This window comes from Camponotus vicinus, unplaced genomic scaffold (genome assembly GCF_025532165.1).
Source record: "Camponotus vicinus isolate PSW18456_S1 unplaced genomic scaffold, iyCamVici1.0 SCAF_2, whole genome shotgun sequence".
In the NCBI taxonomy this organism is placed as follows: Eukaryota; Metazoa; Arthropoda; class Insecta; order Hymenoptera; family Formicidae; genus Camponotus; species Camponotus vicinus.
The window spans coordinates 17,761,580-17,770,457 of record NW_028141956.1 but is presented as its reverse complement, the minus strand read 5'-3'; the positions used below and the strand labels follow the sequence as shown (position 1 = coordinate 17,770,457).

Here is an 8,878-nt window from a genome sequence, read left to right as displayed (position 1 = left end):
CTAAAAAAATTTTACTTTCCGGGCCTTTTTGTTGGCAAACTCTCGAACCAAATCGGCGAAATCTAAGTTTTCGACAATTTCATTTTCAATTGAAAGAGTAGCTAAGTTAATAAATCTTGTTTGCGAAATCGTCGATCGTAGATATGACTTTATTAACTTAAGTTTAGAAAAACTGCGTTCTCCACTTGCTACCGATACAGGAATAGTTACCAAAATGCGAAACGCAATCCATACACTTGGATAAAGTTCTTGAATATTGCGCTGTTTAATGAAGTTTAAAACGTAGATGAGAGTAATATCATCGCTATCCGGAAGAAAATCTTTAAGACTGACGAGTTCATCACATAATAAATGCATCTATATCGGAATCGGGGCCAATAGTAAGTTTTCGTTCGAGATCAACGCAGAATTTCAGAACTTCATTTCTTTCAGGTATCTTTTTTATATTGTACAAAAAGACCATGTTTCTGAATAATTTTGTAACTGTTTGAACCTTTCTTTTATTGACATTAAAGAGGTGTCCAATAATTTATTGAAGAATTCAATTTCAAACTTTTTTCTGAGGATTCGATGGGTTGGTCCATGGCAATTTCACCAACCTGGCGTTTTATGCGTTGTACTCGTTTAATTGGCTTAAAAACACAGGTTCGATTTATAGTTCTTTCGCCAGGTCACTTACTGTCAAAAGAGCTTTTTTGAAACCAGTTTTTCGGTATTCTTTTAAGAATTTACAACAGTTTTCCAACATTTGTGTGCATTTACCGAGATCCACAGTTTTTGATTGAAGAGATTTACTCACGACATTGATTTGAAAAAGAATCTCGTACCAAGCAACTAGGGAAACTATGAAGCCAAAATCTTTCAAATGTTCTGCTAGAGTGATTGTCTCGTGTGAGATAGCAACATCGTTTTTTTCAGTTTCATTAGCCAATGTGACTAAAGTCTGATAGTGGACTACTTTTACACTGTTTATTTTTGCTTCCCAACGTGTATCACTCAGTTTTTTCAAACACGATAGAGTTTTAAGTGATCGGTTAGGATTTTCCATCGACTAACAGAGGCAGAAAGTAGTGTAAATAATCTCTGTAAGACCCCAAACAAAATAATTGATATTACCGACGATTTAGCAGCTTCACACAGTACGAGATTGTAGCTATGGCATCCACACGGTACAAAGAAAGCCAAGGGGTTTAAATCTAAGATTTTTTTTGTACATTAATATTTTTTCCCTTCATGTTGGTTCCGTTATCGTACCCTTGACCCCTACAATAATTATGCAGTTCAAGTCCGTATTTATTTAATACGTTTAAAATCACTTCGGTAAGCCTTGCACCACTAGAGTCATCGACAGGAATGAATTCTATGAAATGCTCCTTTATGCTTTTATTATTGTCATCTGATAAGTCAGCGATTCGAATTGTTAAAGAAAGTTGTTCCGTGTGACTTATGTCTGAGATGCAGTCAGCTATAATGGAACAATATTTGGAATTTTTGGCTCGCGATACAATTTCAGATCTTACTTTTCCGCCCATCAGATCTATTAATTCATTTTGAATATCTTTTCCGCAATAGTGGTCCAAAATATCACCCGCCATTGCCAACTTCAAGTGTTCCTGCATGATCGGATCAAACTTACCTACTAGTTCTACTAGTCCCAAGAACTGACCATTGTTCCGCGTGTATAATTTGTCCGAAATTCCTCTGAATGCCATATTATTTTTCGCGAGGTAAAGAATAATATTCATCAACTGAATCAAAACATTATTCCACCGCAATGTTTCTCTGCTAATTAATTTTTGCTCTTCGCAATCAATCGTTTTTCCTCTCTTCAACGGGAGAGCATTTGTCTCGTGACGCGTTGCGCCGTCCCTGCCTGCCCGTTGTATCGGACTCGTGAGTAGCCAACTATTTTCTATTATAACTCAAAAATTAAGCTTTGGACAAAATTTTTCAAGAGAAAAAATAGTCTTAGAATTCGTTCAAGAATATCATATTTCAAAGATATCAGGTTGTTTTGAATCACCCTGTATACAGGGCGATCCTGAAAAACGTTATGTCTTTAAAATGACGTATTCCTGACACCATTCTAAGACAATTTTTCCTTTACCAAAATTTGATTTGAAGCGTAGTTTTTGAATTATGAGCAAAAATAGTTAGTAAATCACGCGTCGGGTACAGAAGGCAGGCAGGAGCGGCGCGGCGTGCCGCGAGCGCGGGCGCAGCTGACCGCCCGACGGGTGATTATCACCGCATGAGTCGCTAACTATTTTATCTTATAACATAAAATTATGCTTTAAATAAAAGTTTGGTAAAGAAGAAAATGTCTTAGAATTACGTCAGAAATACGTGTTCCTTAAAATAACGTTATTTTAATAATGAAAAGTTGTTCCGGATCGCCGGCCGTCCGACGTTGCAATCAGCTGATTGCTACACGCGATGTGTGTATGGCGGAGTGTGTGCGTAAGAGAGAGAGAGAAAGAGAGAGAGAGAGGGAGGGTAGGAGGGACAGACATTCATACACACGCACGCACTTTTTTCTCGCTCTCTTTCTCTCTTTTACGCAACACTCATACACTCTCTCATTCAGTCTCTCACTCACACTCTCTCGGTCACTCACTCACTCACTCACCTGCTTACTCACTTGCTCACTCACCTTGTAGCAGCGTAGCGAATCTTCATGCTATGTATTGTTGTTATCTGCTGCACGGTTATGATTGCTAGAGATGCGCGACACATCGAAATTTTTTCGATTATTAATCTCACACTCGATTGACACAATACAGATTACACGATAACGAGTTTACTGCTTATTCACTCACTATTGATTTATCGATACCAAAAATTACTTTCAAAGAAACGCGAATGCAAACAACACATGACTCGACGCGAAGCGACGGACCGCGGACACTGCGCGACCACAAGAGTTATGTTGCCAGAAACGCGACACGCGACATCTAACAAACGACTTGCGCGTGGCGCGTGATTGACGCGAGATAAGACGAACGATCGGCTAAAACCTTCGCATTGCGAATGCGGTAGAAAACATGAAACGTATAATGACATACTTAAAAAATTAATTATTTATTATAAATAATAACTATTTCTAATTATAATAAATAATAATTATTTATTGCGTAAAAGAGAGAAAGAGAGCGAGAAAAAAGTGCGTGCGTGTGTATGAATGTCTGTCCCTCCTACCCTCCCTCTCTCTCTCTCTTTCTCTCTCTCTCTTACGCACACACTCCGCCATACACACATCGCGTGTAGCAATCAGCTGATTGCAACGTCGGACGGCCGGCGATCCGGAACAACTTTTCATTATTAAAATAACGTTATTTTAAGGAACACGTATTTCTGACGTAATTCTAAGACATTTTCTTCTTTACCAAAATTTTATTTAAAGCATAATTTTATGTTATAAGATAAAATAGTTAGCGACTCATGCGGTGATAATCACCCGTCGGGCGGTCAGCTGCGCCCGCGCTCGCGGCACGCCGCGCCGCTCCTGCCTGCCTTCTGTACCCGACGCGTGATTTACTAACTATTTTTGCTCATAATTCAAAAACTACGCTTCAAATCAAATTTTGGTAAAGGAAAAATTGTCTTAGAATGGTGTCAGGAATACGTCATTTTAAAGACATAACGTTTTTCAGGATCGCCCTGTATACAGGGTGGACCATTTTAACTTTTAATGGAGAATAACTCGAAAACCAAGCCCGGGAGAGAAAAATGTTTCAGACAAAAGTTGTTTGGTTTCGAGGGGGCCATAAGATGGTATCATTGGTTTGACCTTGAAGAGTTATTTGAAGGTCACATGAAGGTCACCTTCAATTTCTTAAATGGAACCTACTACTTGTCATTACATATTCTTGTAGCTTATCTCGAGAGCTTTCCAAAACACTATAATTAAGTACCTTTTCGTTAAGTACTTTTTGAGTTATGAGGCTTGAAATAATTTCTTAATTTTACATAAACCGTAAAATATCTTGTAAAATATTCATTTTTCGATTATCTTACCTTAATACTTTTATGTACAAAATAATGAGAGGAATCAACTGGTGTAAAGAAAACACATAGTTGTTTTAAAGAAAAAATATGTAATTTGCAATTAACAATTCCATATTTTTTCTTAAAAACAACTATGTGTTTTCTTTACACCAATTGATTCCTCTCATTATTTTGTACGTAAAAGTATTGAGGTAAGATAATCGAAAAATGAATATTTTACAAGATATTTTACGGTTTATGTAAAATTAAGAAATGATTTCAAGCCTTATAACTCAAAAAGTACTTGAGGGAAAAATATTTTATTATAGTGTTTTGGAAAGTCCTCGAGATAAGCTACAAGAATATGTAATAAAAAATAGAGGGTTCCATTTAAGAAATTGACGGTGACCATCACGTGACCTTCAAATGACTCTCCAAGGTCAAATCATTGCCACCATCTTATGGCCCCCTTCAAGGTACACAACTTTTGTCTGAAACATTTCTTTCTAAAGTGCATAGTTTATGAAATATTCGACCGTATCGGGACTTTTGGGACACCCTGTATATAAAAACCGATTATGGATACCGCCCATAGTAGGTATACGGGTATACCCTATATCTACATACGAGTGAATACCAGACAGTGGCGCCCTTTCAGATTTGGCGCCCAGGGCGATCGTCCAACCATGCCCTACTCTAAAACCGGCTCTGGAAGAAGAATAGTATTTATTTCATAAATACTGGATATATCTATTGAGGGAGAATAGTATTTATTTCATAAATAGTATTCTTCTTGAATACATACAATGTGTTCGAAATGTGCCGGACCAGTAAAATATCTTGAAAACGAGACATTTTAGAAAAAAGTGTTTCATACAAAAGTTGTTGAGTTTCAACAAGTGCATTAAATAACAAAACTTATTTGACCTTGAGCGTAACCATGGAGGAGCTCTCAAGGTCAACTTTAAAATTCTTAATGGAAACCTCTAATTTCTATTCAATATTCTATAGCATATCTCGAGAGCTTTCCAAAACACTATAATAAAGTATTTTTTCATTGAGTACTTTTCGAATTATGAGGCTTGAAATAATTTCTTAATTTGACATAAACCATAAAATATTCATTTTTCGATTATCTTAATACTTTCATGTACAAAATAATGAGAGGAATCAATTGATATAAAGGAAACACATAATTGTTTCTCAGAAAAAATATATAATTTGTAATTAACAATTACATATTTTTTCTTAAAAACAACTATGTTTTATAATTATAATTATAATTCACATATTTCTATAATTGAAATTAATTACAGGTATGTAATTCACAAACTTTGTAAAATTATGTATATTTGTAAAATTGTAAAATTATGTGTATTATAATGTGACCCGAGCACGCCAAGTTTTTGTAAGTTGTTTCGGTCTTAATTTTTTTAGTTCTGAATTTACTTGGCAAAATTTATGATTAATTTCAAAATCAAGTGACGCGGTAGCGTCGCGACGCCAAGTACATAAAAAATAGGATCCGAGCATTGAGAGTCTGTTCTGGACGCGGCGATACCAAGTAGTTTATCCGGAATTTTAGGTCTAATGAACTTTCGGCTAAGATATTTAATAAACTAAAGCCATAATCAGAAATCTAACGATACTTTTATGATATAATATGAATATAAGCTTTCGATTGCAACCAGTTTCAAAAAAATCGAGTCAAGAAGTGATGATCGAATATCAGAATTGTGACATTTTTCATTCTTTTCTTCCTTTTCCAGGTTCAGACTCACGTATATATGCTCACACGCACACACGCAAAGCGAGTTTGTTCCTAAAGTGGCGTTCACACCGTGCATACGATTATTGTTTCGATGTGTAAAATGCTTTAAGAGACAAAATCATATGTGTGCATGTGCGTGCATACACGTGATATGTATATGTATGTATGTACGTATGTGTGAGAGATTAATTTATTGTATAGTAACAGTTTTCAAAAACCATCGCTTAAAAAAGTAAATTTCAAAAATCACCCCTTGAGGATGAAAAATAATATCTCGAAAATGATGCGTCGCAGAAATGTGGGACCTACGCCATTAATTAAGGCTTCTATAAAGACTAATTTACCGTATAATAATAATTTTTAAAAGCCTCCCCTTGGAGGTGAAATCTAATATTTTAGAAACGGTGCACCACAAAAATATAAAACCTGTATTATTAGTTATGACTTTGTTATAGTCCGAAAGACTATAACTTTATTTTACTGTTAATATAAATGTTATAATTTGAACGCGATAGAATGTTCGCGAACCGCGTAAAACCGCCATCTCAGCGAATCATGCGCGAGTTCGCCGGAAACGCAAAAATGCCAACGAAGGGTTTCGACTTTGAACCTTCTTCTCTTGCACTTAGACTTGACCGCCACGAAAAAACTTCCATGACCGTATATAGTCATGTCGCTAGGCGATCCCCTCCAAAATACCCTCAAAAAACGAGGTGTTAAAAACCGTCCACCGCGAGTCCGCGGCGGACAGTCGTTAATAGAAGATCAATAAAATAAGAACACGAACAGAAGGGCTAGTCGCTACTTAGCGTATCGAATTATAAAAGAAAAGTTATTTTTCTCGCCTATAACTTCTTTGGGGGGTAAGAGGGGTATTATAAGAATCTCGAATTGAGATTATAAATTTTACTTGGTTTAACCAAGATAAATCCATGTCCTGTACACAAATATTAGTTTCACAGAAAAATTATTTTTCTGTGAAACTGTCGCACGATCACCCGCGTTTGGCTCTTATAGCCTTTGATATCTTAATATTTGTAAAGGAAAAGTTAGTATCAAAATATAATAGAATTGAGAACGAGATTGTTGATATCAAGGACAGAGGCTCGTATTAAATAAAGAAGATATATATACAAGGTGTAACTGAAAAAGCGCCCACGGAGCAAATAGCGTTATTCCTGATTAAAAATCGAGTCGAAAAGTCCTGAATCATTTTTTTCTATTATGCTTAATAAAGCGGTAATTATTGAGTAAGGTTGCGCCAATAAGTACCGACCTTTAGACGGGCGCACATCAGTGAGCCGCGCGCCTGGTATATACAGGGCGCCTATATATACAGTGTGTCCCATTTTAAATAATACGCTCAAATATCTCCGAAACGGTGCGTTAAATAAAAAAATGTATCAAAAGTTGTATGGCTTGAAGGGGGCCATTAGATGGTGGCAATGATTTGACCTTGGAGAGTCATTTGAAAGTCACGTGAAGGTCACCGTCAATTTCTTAAACGGAATTCCCTATTTTTTATTGCATATTCTTGTAGCATATCCCGAGGGCTTTCCAAAACACTATAATAAAATATTTTTCCCTCAAGTACTTTTTGAGTTATTAGGCTTGAAATCATTAATTTGGTAGCCCTATATGGAGCCCCAGTATGGGCCGAAGATGTATCGGCCGCCTGTCGATTAAAGGATATGCTCCGAAGGATGCAGCGACGGGTGGCCATACGAGTGGCTAGGGGCTACCGAACGGTGAGCCACGCGGCGGCAACGGTCTTGTCCGGCATGCCACCTCTGGATCTCGCGGCCCAAATGTACAGATCAATGTACGTACGGGTCCGCGAGCTCCGAAACAGGGGGGTGCTGATCACCGGCAAGATCCGTGCCATGGCAAAGGACCAGGCTCGACGGTCCATGATCCTCAAGTGGCAAAAGTCACTTGAGAATCCCAATATAGCGGGGAGGCGGACCGTCGAGGCCATAAGACCCTGTCTATCGCAGTGGATAGACGGGGTCAAACGAGAAGGAATCACCTACAGGATGACACAGGTGCTCTCCGGACACGGCTGTTTCGGGAAGTTCCTGTGCAGGATCGGCAAGGAGCGCACCGCGGAGTGCCACCACTGCGACCATCCGCACGACTCGGCGCAGCACACGCTGGAAGCCTGTCCAGAGCCTGGCCGAGCGTGCGGAACTAATGGTTGCAGTGGGGCACTCTCCCTCCCGGCCGTCATCAGAGCTATGGTCGGGAGGGCAGAGGCGTGGAAAGCTGTGTCCTCCTTCTGCGGCAGAGTGATGCTGCGGAAGGAGGACGCGGAGAGGGTGAGGCGCGGCGAAGGACAGCGCAGTGCCAATCCCCCTCTGCTGAGAGACGGGGGCATGCCTCCGCCGGCCGGGCCACCCCCGAAAAGGCGGAGGCATTATAGCCCCCGTCGTCCCCTTCCACGCACTAACGGGAGGGGATGACCTCGACAGGGGGCGGGGAGTCGGTAACTATGTGTTTTCTTTACACCAATTGATTCCTCTCATTATTTTGTACGTAAAAGTATTAAGGTAAGATAATCGAAAAATGAATATTTTACAAGATATTTTACGGTTTATGTAAAATTAAGAAATTATTTCAAGCCTCATAACTCAAAAAGTACTTAACACAAAGATACTTAATTATAGTGTTTTGGAAAGCTCTCGAGGTCAGCTACAAGAATATGTAATGACAAGTAGTAGGTTCCATTTAAGAAATTGAAGGTGACCTTCACGTGACCTTCAAATGACTCTTCAAGGTCAAACCAATGGTACCATCTTATAGCCCCCTCGAAACCAAACAACTTTTGTCTGAAACATTTTTCTCTCCCAGGCTTGGTTTTCGAGATATTCGACTGGATGGATTAAAATGGGCCACCCTGTATATATACACACACACACGTTTGTTTATAAGTGTAGAAATATATATGTATTAACTATAAAACGTTTGAATAAAAAAGTATTATAAAATATATAAGCTTGACGGTTCCGAGGATTTACATTGGGTTTCCCCAGCTACCCCACACCCCGTGCCGCTCCCGGCACAACATCTTGGTGGCAGCGGTGGGATTGAATCGCCGAAAAAAATCCTGGATTTCTAACG

At 38.7% G+C, this 8,878-nt stretch overlaps 1 pseudogene; it reads right to left on the bottom strand.

The window, feature by feature from the left end:
- Window positions 1-1,712, bottom strand: LOC145966084 (zinc finger MYM-type protein 1-like; annotated as a pseudogene).
- Window positions 1,713-8,878: the final 7,166 nt, after the last annotated feature.